The 15,224-nt window shown below is 38.3% G+C and overlaps 2 pseudogenes; both read right to left on the bottom strand.

Annotated features, from left to right (window-relative positions):
- Positions 1-5,261: 5,261 nt before the first annotated feature.
- LOC133043177 (olfactory receptor 6C2-like) lies at positions 5,262-13,711 on the bottom strand (annotated as a pseudogene).
- On the bottom strand, positions 6,447-9,069 carry LOC133044052 (endogenous retrovirus group K member 8 Env polyprotein-like; annotated as a pseudogene).
- Positions 13,712-15,224: the final 1,513 nt, after the last annotated feature.

The following is a 15,224-nucleotide window of genomic DNA, read 5'->3' as shown; positions in this document are numbered from 1 at the left end:
TTAATTGAGAAGATGGAAAGACTGTGGAAACCGATTGCAATTTTCTCCAGTTTGAGAAATTGAGATTTTGGCCTTTTCAAACAGGGAGACAAGTTTCCTTCTAAAATTTACATTTATAAGAACAGGATTAGTTATATCTGTTGAGTCTACCACAGATGTGGGGGGAACAACAGACTAAACAAACTCAAGGTTCCGTTGGGAGCCCAGGTTCAAAAATCACTAATCTACAGTGTATTGAACTTGAAGAAATTCTTTGAAATAGAAGATTTCATCATACATCAGTGGGAGGTGTGTCTTTGGAGAAAGGAAGATGCAACAACAGGTCATCTGCAAAACAAAAAGAATCAGATGAAAAGTCAAAAGACTTGATTTTCTCCACATGGCCTAGAGATAGTTCAGATGAATTTAGGAGAGAAGCTGCTCAGAATTCCCCGAGGGAAGTCAGACTGATTTATTTATGGCTTCCCTGGTGGCTCAGATGGTAAAGAATCCACCTGTCAATGCAGGAGACACAGGAGACTCTGTGTTCAGTCCCTGAGTTGAGAAGATCTCCTGGAGAAAGAAATGCAACCCACTCTAGTATTCTTGCCCATGAATGGAGGAGCCTGGTGGGCTGTAGTCCCTGGGGTTGCAAAGAGTCAGATACGACTGAGCGACTAACACTTTCATAGTTGATTTACAATGTTGTGTTAGTTTCTGTTGTTGTTAGTACAGCAAAGTGGTTCAGTTATATACATACATACATCCACTCTTTTTTAGATTATTTTCCCATATAGGCTATCATAGAACTTTGAGTAGAGCTCCGTGTGTTACACAGCAGGTCCGTATTAGTATCTGTTTTATATGTGGTAAGGTGTACATGTCAATCTCAATCTCCCAATTTAGCCCTCCTCCCTTTTCACCCTGGTAGCCATAAGTTTGTTTTCTACTTCTGTGATATAGAATATAAACTAGTGGCTACCAGTAAAGGGAGGGAAAGGGGAAAAAATGTTATTATTGGATTATATGAAAGATATGTGTGGAATTTTTGAAAATTGTAAAGCACTATAGAATTTAAATAATCTTTCATTCAATAAAAAAGAAAAAAGGATGAATTTTATGGTGTGTGAATTATATATCAGTAAAGCAACTATTTTTTATTTATTAAAATTCTTTTCATTGAGGTATAGTTGATTTACAATTTTATGTTAGAAGCAATTATTTTTCAAAAAATGGATAGATCTTCTAGACTGAGGAAGTTGCATTGCAGAAACTCTGTTGCCTGATCTCATGTGACTGAACAGAAGGCCTGAAATATTAGAAGAGGACAGTGAGAAAGAATTTTTACACCAGATGACTAAAGTCCTAGAGTGCTATCTTAAGAAGATTTGACTAAAATCTGTCCTCAAGGAGGCACTGAGGAATTTTTTTGAGGAATGTGAAAAGCTCAAATTCATTTCTGGAAGATTATTCTGGAAAAAGTATGAATGTGGATTTAATAAGTAGGAATCTTGAAAGAAGGCAGGAAGACCAATTTTGAGAAATACTCAAAAAGCACAATGCTGATTCTCCATGTTAATTATCTTTTGTGTCAAGAGCAGTATAATTCCAGTCATCCAGACAGAAACTATATAGGAAAGTTATACTTTGTTTTCATCTAGCATTAATGCCAGAAAATATCATTAATTATTTCTAATTTTTATATTTGCCTGAAACATTTTGCCCAGGTGGAAAGATTAACCCAAAGAGTTTTAAAAGACAGACTCATATATTTGTTGATCCAGTTTTCTTAAAGAAATGCTTTCTGCTTACTTTTTCAATTTTCTAGTCTTTTCTGAGTCTAAGGTGGGTTCTATCCCCTAATTGGTCCTGCCAGAATAGAAAGTAGTATTGAGTTTCCATCATATATACAGACTGTAGATCCAGACATGCATGCTCAATTGCTCAGTCGTGTCTGACTCTTGCAACCCCATGGACTGTAGCCTTCCAGGCTCCTCTGTCTATGGGATTTCCCAGGCAAGAATTCTGGAGTGGGTTGCCATTTCCTGCTACAGGGGAGCTTCCCATCCCAGGGATCAAAGCCGGATCTCTTGCGTCACCTGCATTGGCAAGTGTGTTCTTTACCATTGCGCCATCATTAACTTTTTAGAGGTTTTTAAACATCCAAAGTAACATATTTTTTCTCTCTTTTGAACAGCCACATTGGGATCAATTGTGCTGAGAAACAATGCATTCCTTGGGGATCCTGGTTCTGAGGGACTAATAAAGATCTTTTGTTGCCATCTCCAAGAACAAAGTTAAGTAGATGTTTAAGAGAAGTCATCCCAGAGAGATTGGTAAGAAAGTTGCAATGAGAGCATCAAGCATAGGTCATCAGGAGACTAAAGAGAAGAATGAGAGACAGAACAATGAAGTTGGGAGGCATCCTTGCATTGAGTGGCCGGCAAAACACATCTTTATGTCTTCTTTTTAATCCATCACTTAAGTAACCATGGATTTTTCTCAGCATGGAGAAATGGTTGCTGTTTAACTTGGGGATTTATATTTATTTTTCAATAGATTTTATTTTTTTAAGAACTTTTTTTTAAATAACATTTTAGATTTACAGAAAAATAGAGAAGGTAGTGGGCTTCCCAGGTGGTTCTAGTGGTAAAGAACCTGTCTGCCAATGCAGGAGATGTAAGAAACACGGATTCAGTCCCTGGGTTGGGAAGATCCCCTGGAGAAGGATGTGGCAACCAACTCCAGTATTCTTCCTGGAGAATCCTATGGAGAGAGGAGTTTGGAAGGCTACAGTCTGTAGGGTTGAAAAGAGTCAGACATGACTGAGCTCCCACAGAGTAGATAGTAAGGATGATTCCTGTGTACCATATAAACAATTTATCCTTTTAAAATCTTACATTAGGATGATGCATTTGTTACCATTAATTAACTGTTGAAAAAGTGAAAGTGAAAATCTCTCAGTCCTGTCCAACTCTTTATGATCCCCCATACTGTCCATGGAATTCTCCAGGCCAGAATACTGAAGTGGGCAGCCTTTCTTTTTTTCATGTGATCTTCCCAACCCAGGGATTGAACCCAGGTCTCCTGCATTGCAGGCAGATTCTTTATCATCTGAGCTACAAGAGAAGCCCAAGAATACTCGAGTGGGTAGCCTATCTCTTCTCCAGGGGATTTTCCCAACTCAAGGATCGAACTCAGATTTCCTGCATTGCAGGTGGATTTTTTACCAGCTGAACCACAAGGGAAGCAGTTTAGTACTATAATGAATAAAGTTACTATAATAAAATTGATAGTCACTCAGTTGTGTCCAGCTCTTTGTGACCCCATGAACTGCAGCCTGCCAGGCTCCTCTGTTCTTGGAATTCTTCAGGCAAGAATGCTGGAGTGGGTAACCATTCCCTTCTCCAGGGGATCTTCCCAACCGAGGGATCAAATCCGGGTCTCCTACTTTGCAGGCAGATTCTTTACCACCTGAACTATCAGGGAAGCCCAGTGAACTAGTACTGATACATTATTATCAAATAAAGTCCACAGTTTATTCAGATTTCCTTAGCTTACACCTGGCAACTTTTTCTTTTTTTTTCTATTCCACGACCTCACCTAGGGCACTACGTTACATTTAGTCATCAGATCTCCTTAGGCTCCTCTCGCCTGTGACAGTTTCTCAGACTTTCTTATATTTGAAGACTTTGGCAGCTTTGAGGATTACTGATTAGATATTTTATTAATATAAGATGCCCCACTATTGGAAGTCGTCTGACAATATTGGGAAGAAGACCACAGAGGTAAAGTGGATTTTTTTTTTTTTTTCTCATGCTGTCAAGGATACATAATATCAACATGATGTATGATGTTGATCTGGATCATCTGACTGATGTAGTGTTTGTCAGTTTCTCCTCTATAAGAGGAGTATCTATATAAATTATTTGGCATCCTTCTGCACAAAATTTATCCCTCCTTTGTTAATTTGTTCCATCATCTATTTGTATCAGTATGGACTCTTGGTGTTTTAGAAATTTTCAGTGGAAAAAAAAAGAAAGGTCTTGGAGAATAGAGTCCGATTTTCCCTGAATATTGTTGAAGTATAGAAGGAGCTTGCACTCATGCTATGGCCATTATTGTGTAAAGAACAATTAAAAATATCATCAAAATAAAAAGTACATTTGAGCAATGAGGTGATGGTTAATAAACATAGGTAATATTGTGAATGCACAAAATTTTATTTTCACAAGTGCAGAACTACAAAGACTGTTGTTACCATTTAATAGAAAGAATTTTAATCATTTGATCCAAGGTCCTTGTGTAACTATTACCTGTTTTACCACTTCTATCTTCTCTATCATTTTTTTCACACTATGCCTGGATTTTATCTTCAGTAGTTTAGGCTAAGCAACAAAACACTCCTTAGAATATCTTTCCCAAATCACGAACTTTTTGATGTTTTGATCAACCGTCCTAATTTCTAACTTTCTCCTTAAGTCAAGGGATAATAAAAGTTTGGATACTGGAGAACTTAATTAACTAAGACTTACTTATCTTATTCCTAAATTCGGGGCTTGTTCTTCTTGGGTCTGAGTCTAAGCACCATTGATGGTAATGTCAGTAGAAGTCTCCAACATTTAGAAGTCTTTTTCTTTCTCTTCTGTAATCATATATTTCAGGATAGAGTACAGCCAAATTATTTTCAGAAAGGCCAGCAGAAATATTTTTGTATATAAATTGATTTAAAAGAAAAAATATAATTATCTTCACTGATTTTGAATTTGCTCTATTAATACCACCTACTCATTCCTGAAAAATAAACATTTTAAAATGAGAAAGAGAGCTCTACTATTTTAAAAATCATTTTTAAAGCTTTGGTAAAAAATCTTTAATGACTAATGACTTGTACTATTGAACACTAGACACGGAAGTCTTCCCAATGAGTGAGAAATGCTCTCTGGGCATTTATATTCTATCATGAGATGGCCATATGATCAGAAATATAATTTTATTTATTTAAACTTCTCTTTTATGACATGGGTTATCTTGGGGAATCTGGTCTCTGGAACATGCATTAATTGAAGAAACTATACTAAATGAAATAAACTTGAAAGAAAGAAGAAAAAGCTTTATTTTGGCTTTTGTATTATAAGATAAAAATCTTCTTGGGATTGGATTACCTTGATGAATCTACAGAATATAAAGAAACCATTTATTTGGCAAGTTCACAATTGTTACTTCTGGGTTATTAAGATTTAAATTTAATTTACCTTGGTCTCAAAAACACTAATAGTCTCTTACTTCTTTGTGAGAAATGCAACTCGTTTTACTGTGTCTTTAAAGGCCTCTTCACGTGTTTGTTCCTAAGTGTGTAGATGAATGGATTCAGCAAAGGGGCGACGGAAGTTGTGAGCACAGCCACACTTTGTCAATGGCCACTCCTTCCTTTGCTGAAGGCTTGATGTAGATGAAGACACAGCTGCCATAGGTGATGGAAACCACAATCATGTGGGAAAACAGGTGGACAAAGCCTTTTTCCTTTGTTGGGCAGAAGGGAATCTTAGGATGGTCTTGACGATGTATGTATAGGAGAGGACCACACACAGTAAGGTAGAAATGAGTGTCAGCACAGCAATTGTCAATGCAATTCTCTCTATTAACACTGTGTCTGAGCAAGTTATCTGTAAAATAGGAGATGTGTCACAGCCAAAATGATCAATCACATTCGAGTCACAGATTTCCAGCTGGAGGCCCATGCCAAGAGGCGGGAGGATGATCAACAGGCCAGCCAACCAACAGCAGAGAACGAGGGCAGTGCAGACTCTGTTGTTCATGAGAGTGGTGTGGTGCAGGGGTTTACAGATGGCCATGTAGCAGTTATAAGACATGGCTGCAAGGGGAAAAAATTCAGTTGCTGCAAAGAGTACAATAAAAAATAATTGGGTGGCACAAGCATTGTAGGTAACAGTATTATCTCCAGTTGCCATTAAATACAGGAATCTGGGAATACAGATCGTGGTGAATGAGACTTCTAAGAAAGAGAAATTTCAGAGGAAATAATACATGGGCGTTTTAAGATGGGAATCCAAAAGTGTGAGAGTGATAATGATGAGGTTCCCAGCCACACTCAACATGTAAGTGAGAAACAAAAATACAAAAAGCAGAACTTGTAGTTTTGGGTCATTTGTCAGTCCCAGTGCTGGGGTCCAGCCTTGGCAGGATCCAGGGGTACCCTCAGGATGAACGGCGTCAGCGAGAGAAAGAGAGAGAGACCAGACTGGGGATGTGCAGCAGAGTCTGGCAAATCTTTATTTTTATTTTTTTTTTTTACCATAGCTTTTATATTCTAAGTTAGTACATTTTTAAGGGGACGATAGTTTAATATTACATCGGCTAGTCCTTCACGAAACCAGGGTGTTTTCTGCATACTTCTTTGTGAGAGTCTTGTACATTATCTTCTGGCCTTGGGGCCTATTGACATTTTATGACCTAGGTGAATGCAAAGCTATTTTCCGTAATCTGTTCTTTAATGAACACAAAGGTCAGTCCTTTTGCAGAAGTTATCAGTTAAATTTATCTAAAAGGTTTACCACACAAAGACTCTGCAGCTCCAGTGAGGCAGCCCCTGTTTAGCATTCTTGGTTAAAATTAACAATTCTGAACTCTTATTTTTCTAAATCTTTAACTATAACCACTTTAGAATAATATTTTTATGTTCTCTAATAGGGCTTCCTCACCTCCAGAAGGGCTCTGTGCCTATTAGGGCCTTTTGTGATCAGGTTCTTTATGCTGTTTATGATTAAGGTGTCGTGAGCAGTCATGTGCATTAGTACACATTTGCTAAGCAGGCGAGAATGCCAGCAAAGCGGTCTAAATTGAAACACTCCTTTCATCCTGGATAATCTTATAGGATACCACCATCCAGGGGACATATTGATTAAAGTTCTAAGTTGATTCTGTTTGAAAAGAGATCGGGGAAGGCCTTCTACCTGTGTCACAGAAATTAGGGAGTAGTCTAATATAGCAAGCATCAGAAAGACAGAGATCATCTTTAAGGTGAGCGCCGGGGCAGCTTTTCGAAATCCCTGAATCGGCCTTGCTTGTCAGGTCTTCTCCTCATGACCTTGTCATGGGTGGGGGATCTTGTGTGCTGGCTCCTGGCATCTCCCCCTTTTTTATTTTTTAAGACAGCCAGATGGATCTCAGTCGCGAGCTTCTGAGTGTTCTGCCGGAGAGTTCTGACAATACAAAGAAGGATTATAATGAGAAGTAGGACTAGGGCTGCCACAGTAGCATAACTGAGGATAGTTGATAGGATATTTTTTCCAGTAATAAAGTTAGAAAAGGTATGAAAAAAATCATTAGCAGCACCTGCAGCAATAAAGTCCAGACAGGAATGTTCTAAGGTCTATCTGACCGTGAAGCTTTCCAAGATCTAAACTAATGCTGGAGCTATTCCATACACATGAAATATGATTTTTTAATCTTTTCCCAATTATAATCTGTATCATTTACTTTTAGAGGTGTTACACAAATCCACCGATAGTCGGCGTGACAGGATAATGCTAACTTTACTTTTAAGGCCTGTAATTCATTTCCAATATGCATGACCGCTTCTTCTAGGGTGTCTACTTTTAATTCTAATTTCCTATCTATAATCTCTTGCATAGCTAGAGCTAAAGAAACATTTTTTTGACATATCATTGACACATTGAGCAGTATGTACCTGTTGGGTCAATGAAATCGCTGCCACAGTGACGGAGGTAATTGCGGTTATTAAAACTGAAATCCCTAAGATAAGTAGTCCTAGAAACCGTCGGGATCGCATTAAATCTTGCAGTTGTTGCAGAACAGCTAGACCGTAATCGTCATACCAATAGGTACTCACTGTGATGGGCACCATAAGGTAAGGTGGGCGTCGCAGCACCACAAAGGAACAAATATTATATTGAGAGGTTAGGCAGGACGAGAGCATGCATTGTTCACAGTAGACTAGATTTGGTCCACCTGAATAGTTCTTCTGTATGTGAAGCTTTTTAGAGTTATTAGTGAACAAACAAACGTAAGGGGAGGGGAGGGTAGACAAGCCCGCACAGAGTAGGTGGAGTCGTTCTCTGGCCGAGATAGAGTAACAAGGGAGGTGGCAGCAAGGGCTCTCCAAATTTCTGGTTGCCAAAAGGTTTTGCCCTTAGTTGTATAGGACAACATGGGGGGAACAAATTGATTATGATGCCATCTGCTAGCTGCCAACGGCCAAGGGACAGAATCATTTTTCCAAATGCTAAACCTATTGACATAGTCAGGAACAGATCCTGGATCCTGACTTGGATTTGGATTGCTCCAGTCTTGTACCGAATAGTTTCCACCTCTACTGGGTATCCAAGGTGGTTGTCCATAGTTTTCCATATGATGTCTGAAGGAGCAACATCAATACAATTTGGATATTTTGGTGGAGTGTTGAGTAACAAGGATCTATAGGGGTCAAGGACCCTGGGCATATGGGCCTGTAATATCCAAACCAGCCGATCTCCTGTTTTATCTGAAAATAATGACAAGAGAATCTGTCAAAATTGCTTCCTTGGAGGCTCCGACACACCCCTCCTTAAAGGGAGTGATAAGATTTCTTGGGAAGTTAAAGCAAAGGGGAAGGTCATCTGTTAATCCCCTAAAAGTACAGTTAAAATTAATGGGATAGTGATCTTTATTATAAGAAGTATAGGATCCTCCCAAGAGATGAGGCTGGTTTGTGTTGACCTGTATAGGGTCATTGTTCCAAGTAACTACTTGGAAATTTGGGGGATCAGGGAAATATGCCCATTTTTTTTTTTTTTTTTTTTTTTTTTTTTTTGACGCCCAATGTTTTTCTGATGTAGAAGAGGTAGCATTTATCTGGCAAGAAAGTAAAGCAAGCATAGCTATAAAAACCCTTTCAGGAGAGGCTGAAGATCCCTGCAGAGAAGCTATTCCCTGTGCTTGACAGCACAGTGACTTAATTTGCCCCCATGTGGGTATGGAGGCTTGTTGAGTTGCCTGCGCAGGATGTCTTGGTTGCAGCTCATGAGGCATCTGATCTTCATCCAAAGATAGATTACTGAGATAAACTTTAGAAACAAACTTAGAGGTTTTTTTTTTTTTTTTTTAATAGCTTAATTAAATCTGTTAGCAATATAACATAACAATGAACTATCTCAGAAGTGAGTCTTAGTAAACACTAAACCTTAGTTAACAAAACTAAAAACTTAGTTTAACAATTTACAAAACTTAACATTCAGTGATTTTTTTTTTTATTTTTTATTATGGATACATTAGCCTTGTAGCCAGGGAAGGCTTTAACCCATCAAATAAAAATGAGGTTTGTCAGGGAACTGGGAAAAGCCAAGTGGACATCTTGGAATTTCCATAGCCCTGACTCTTTGATTTTCAGCTATTGTTCACCCATTTTTAATTTTTTGATTTAGGAGTAGACTGTTGCCATGTTTTAAAGACATTAGGATAGCACAAGTCTAACAGTGAGGGTTATTTTTTGTAGAAGCAGAATGAGCTTTCACATGTATCATAATCTTAAATAACACTTATTTGCTTTGCTAAAGTAACAAAAGATTTTAAAAACAAATATAAATCACTTAAAGGCAAAGAAATTCATAATCTGTTACAGAAAGATTCATTCTAAGAAAACTTTGTTCTCTTAACATAGAGAGTAGGCTAAATTTCAGTCTGTTACCAATTTACCAGATAGCAGACAAACAGAATTTTTCAGTTAATCTTAGAAAAGTCTTTTTTATAAATCTTGAAGAACTAGCAGTATTTTTCTAAAGGCATGAGTGAAACCATACAAGGCATGTTTAAAATCTAATTAAATTGTAATTGACAAAGTAGCCTGGTCATTGCTGTGACTTGTAACACTTTAACATGATAACTAAAATGATAAGTGACAACATTTTACCAGGACATATCAGATTTTCATGAATTTTACATAATTTCTAGGATATCTATATAAGTAACATCAACCATACAATATAACCTGAGAAGATTTATCACTCCTCCAAGAATAATTCCCATGCAATTTAACAAGTCAAATGAACTCAGGTAGTTTAATAGCTCTTTGGGATGTCTCAGGGGCCCTCTGAAGCATCCCAAAGTCAGCTAGAAGTCAAGCTATTTAGGCAGTTTTTTCAATAAATATCAAAAGGGTTTATAGTACTCTGTCAGGTAGAATCATATAGATCACTGTGAAATAATATATTTACTTATCCAAAGTAAAAAAGAAGATTTTAAAGATAAACATAAAACAGATCACTTCAGAGGTAAAGAAACTTAAAATCCATTATCAAAGGCAGTTCAACATCTCAAGAAAACTTGTATTTATGCACAAAACTCTTTCCTTGAAGTGCACTTTCCATCAAACCTTCTTGACACTTTCTGTACCCATTACTTTGTTCTCCCATCTTGAAACAGCCACCTGTAAGTCAGACCTACTTCCTTTTTTTTTTTTTTTTTTTTTATAAAATGTAACTTCATTCCTCATACCTTCGTTACTGAACACACACATCTTACTTTCCTTAAGCAACCAAGAATTGACCTTTATATTATCATTCTATAGATTGGTGAACTAAATACCAGTGATAATTTAAAAAAAAATAGCAAACATCTCAGGATGGCATCAAATATTATTCATTTGTAGTCTCAAATCTCTTTAGTTTTTCTGTAAAAGGAAATCAGTGTTTAGTAGTAAATGTTTTAAAATCTTATTTTATTTGGAAATGACCTAATTATTCAATAGACTTCCAATACTTAGTTTAGCACAACCCTTAGAAATTTAAGTTATGCCAATCTGGAGAGACTACTGTAGACAGATATTCCTAAAGAATAATTATTATTGATAGAGTTTATATACAAACTCATATCTCATTTACATTTTTTAGAAGTTTCTTCACTTGAGGTAATTTACTTGTTGACAAACTTGTAACAGATATAGTATTTAACTTTTATTAAACCTAGGTACAATGAAAATATTTTACTTGATGTTAATTACTCTAAGACATGTCTATATTAGATAGATCAACAAACAAACATTAATATCAGGTATTTAATCCTGACTATTTCCCAGTTCACCTGAACCTGGAATTTATTGTTTAATTTAGAATTATTTGATTTGCAAGCGCTTACTTTTTTTAAGCCAATTAAATAGAGCTCATTTACAAATCAACCCAAAAAATATTGCCCAGAGACAAAGACATACCAAGACATATTTAGACAGACACAGTGCAAGATCTAGCTTCATTTTCTGTTTGGTCATGAATTAGATACTACAATATAAAGTTTTTATATTTTTAAAGGTTTTTTTTTCCTTTTTCCCTGTCTCAGGAGTTAGAGATGGTTTAGATAAGTGTTCCTGAGAGACCTGGTCTCAAGGCACAGGGAAAGAAAATCAAGTTCTAACAAAAAGCAAAATGGCCATCAAAAATCACAACACAACACACACACACACACACACATACAAAATCACAACACAGAACAGAGTTAAAACACACACATATAAACCTGGCAGTCCTCATCAGACACTCCCTTAAATACAAGAATACAGTCTCTCAGAAAACCTTCTATAGAGACACAGAACTTCAGATGTCTTCAAAGATTTCAAAAGGAGGAAAGGAAGCCAGGTTGAAAGAAGGAGGAGGAGGAGGCGGGAAAAGGGGGCAAAAGGGGTGGCCTTACAGACATCTCCTGCCACCTGCAGATACCCAGGCATTACAGGACTTATCCCTGGGCTTCCAGAGAAGGGAGGACTGGAACTCGGCCTTACCGGAACAGAACCAGAATTCGAGTTCTCTGCCAGGAGGAGGTAATCAGTCTCCAATCCTCAGCTCAAGCTGAGGCCCTTCAACCAAATTCCTGCGTCCAGGACCAGGGGATTAGAAAAATGGGAAGGATAGGAAGGGCTAAGGAGAGGACAGAGAGAGGGAAGGGGAGAGAGGTCAATAAAGTCTCTTGTTCCTTACCGGTCAGGGCACTCTGGCCAGTTGTCTGCATCAGAAGGAGACCAGGGACAAAAGGGTCCCAGTTGCGGCTGCTGGGTCTGGTCCATTGGCAGGCAAGCTGGCCTCTGAGTACCCCGAGTGGTCAGGATGTCAGTCTCAGCGGAGAAGAGTCCCCACCAGTTGCAAGAAGGGGGACCCCTTCCAGGGCCAGTAACTGGGCTGTTATAAATGAACTGTCCGAGGAGACGCATGTGCTGACAAAGCAAGAGATCTCATTGGAAAGGGCACCCGGGTGGAGAGCAGGAGGGGAAGGGAACCCAGGAGAACTGCTTTCTTCTGGAAAACAAGGACATTGCTCTTGGACAAACGTAAAAAAGGACTGAACACTCGTCTTTTTAACTTTAATTCCTCTGCGGTTAAGGAGTTGCATTATGATTCCAATAAAAAACTGTCTTTCTTTTGACTCACTGTTACCTATTTTTGTTACTAATTAGAAGAAGAAAAAAAAGAGAAAAAAAGGAAGAGGCTTAATTTTAGAGAGGAAAGAAAGAATCTGAAACGTACCCACATTTCTTACTCTACCTTTCTTATGTAGGGGGCCTGTAGTGCCCTAGTGGGGTTCTAAAACCTGAAGCCTACCCACTTTCCTTACCCTACCTATCTTATGCAGGGGGGCCCGTGGCGCCCTAGTGGGGTCCTAGCCGTCCTGAAGCCTTAACAATGGGGGGGAGAGGGAGGATTTCCTTCAGGTTCCATGTTCCTGGCGCCACTTGCCGGGGTCCAGCCTCGGCAGGATCCAGGGGTACCCTCAGGATGAACGGCGTCGGCGAGAGAAAGAGAGAGAGACCAGACTGGGGGTGTGCAGCAGAGTCTGGCAAATCTTTACTTTTTTACCGTAGATTTTATATTCTAAGTTAGTACATTTTTAAGGGGAAGATAGTTTAATATTACATCGATTCATCCTTCACGAAACCAGGGTGTTTTCTGCATACTTCTTTGTGAGAGTCTTTTACATTATCTTCTGGCCTTGGGGCCTATTGACATTTTATGACCTAGGTGAATGCAAAGCTGTTTTCCATAATCTATTCTTTGTTATTGAACACAAAGGTCAGTCCTTTTGGGGAAGTTATCAGTTGAATTTGTCTGAAAGGTTTACCACACAAAGACTCTACAGCTCCAGGGAGGCAGCCCCTGTTTAGCATTCCTGGTTAAAATTGACAATTCTAAACTCTTATTTTTCTAAATCTTTAGCTATAACCGCTTTTAGAATAATATTTTTATGTTCTCTAATAGGGCTTCCTCACCCCCGAAGGGCTCTGTGCCTATTAGGGCCTTTTGTGTGATCAGGTTCTTTATGCTGTTTATGATTAAGGTGTCGTGAGCAGTCATGTGCATTAGTACACATTTGCCAAGCAGGCGAGAATGCCAGCAGAGGGGTCTAAATTGAAACACTCCTTTCATCCTGGATAATCTTATAGGATACCACCATCCGGCGGACATATTAATTAAAGTTCTAAGTTGATTCTGTTTGGAAAGAGATCGGGGAAGGCCTTCTACCTGTGTCACAGAAATTAGGGAGTAGTCTAATATAGCAAGCATCAGAAAGACAGAGATCATCTTTAAGGTGAGCGCCGGGGCAGCTTTTCGAAATCCCTGAAGTCCTGATCGGCCTTGCTTGTCAGGTCTTTTCCTCACGACCTTGTCATGGGTGGGATCTTGTGTGCCGGCTCCCGGAGGATGAATGTTGTTATCGCTGTATGATTTCTCATCACTGCCTCCTGCCAAGTCAAGAGTGAATCCACCTGAAGAAACAAATATCATAAGAACCTAGTATTAGAATCTGAACAAAATATCCCAGCAAGCCAGTCACATGCACTTTTTTTCTTTTACTTAATAATCAGTTTGTTAACAGTGTCTTTGACATCCTACTGAGACATTTATAAGAAATACCTATTATGAATCTTACAACTCTAATTCTGCAAATAGGAAGTATATTTAGGACATCCCTGGTGGTCCAGTGGTTAAGACTCTGTGCATGCAGGGGCCCTGGTTTGATCCTTGGTAAGGGATGCCAGCATCCCACATGCCACAGTGAAGAGCCCACATGCTGCCACTAAGACCAGGGCGGCCAGATAAATTAATAAACAAACAAATAAACTTAGAAAAAGAAAGTATATTTAAAAAGATATCAAGTTAAAAAGCCATAAATGTGACATGCAACTTCTTAACAATATTGCCTTGTGGCCTAGATTTTATTCGCCCTCATGCTGGAGGAAGTGATGTCATTTTTGAAGTTTTTTTGCCCATCGTCTTCTTTCTTTGCTTCTCCACCCTATACCAAAATGCTCCATTTTCAAAACCAAGAAAAACCTATTAGTACTTTTTTGGTGTGTGTTTTAAATCAAAACATGTCTATAGGGCAATTTTGTGTTCACAGCAAAATTGAGGGGAAGCTACAGAGATGTCCCATATACCTCTTGCCTCCACATATTCACAGATTCCCCCCACCCTCCATTATCAACAACCCCCACCAGATCTGTACATTTGTTATAACTGATGAGCTTGACACGTCACAATCACTCAGAGTCTGTTAGTTTACTTTATGGTTCATTCTTGGTGTTCAATGTCCATGGGCTTGGACAAATATTTAATTGGTATTTTATGTGGATATCTTATTTGTTATGCCAAATTTTAACAGCAGCATATTCATTTAAAAGTGCTAGTTCTTATTGTATCATTCTTTTGAAAGAACAACTCGAAGAACATAGATCTGAGTTGGTGGGTAAGTAGTCTTAACTATATGAGAAATGCTCCATAAGATTTGTTGGCATTTAGGATTTGGGATTGTTAATTCAATTTTTTTTTTTTTCAATTTTATTAAGGTATACATGGAGAAGGAAATGGCAACGCACTCCAGTATTCTTACTTGGAAAATCCCAAGGACAGAGGAGCCTGGCAGGCTACAGTCCGTAGGGTCACGAGAGTTGGACACGACTTAGTGCTTTCTTTCTTTCTTTCTTTTATGTATAATAAACTGCAATCATTAAAAGATTCGCAGTTCAGTGAGTTTGGGAAAAATGTATATATGTGAAACCACCACCACAACCAAGATACCTCAAGATGCAATGCAAGATACATTGCATTTCCATCATCAAAAATCTCCCTCATTTCCCTTTGCAGTTCAATCCATTCCTTTCCTCTTGGCCCCCCAGATAATCATTAATTTGCTTTTTGTCAGTATAAATTAGTTTTCAAGAATTTTGTATGAATAGAACCATATTT

The sequence above is a fragment of the Dama dama genome, chromosome 22, assembly GCF_033118175.1.
Source record: "Dama dama isolate Ldn47 chromosome 22, ASM3311817v1, whole genome shotgun sequence".
Taxonomy (NCBI): domain Eukaryota; kingdom Metazoa; phylum Chordata; class Mammalia; order Artiodactyla; family Cervidae; genus Dama; species Dama dama.
The sequence above is the reverse complement of the archived record's forward strand: the minus strand, read 5'-3'. Positions and strand labels throughout refer to the sequence as shown.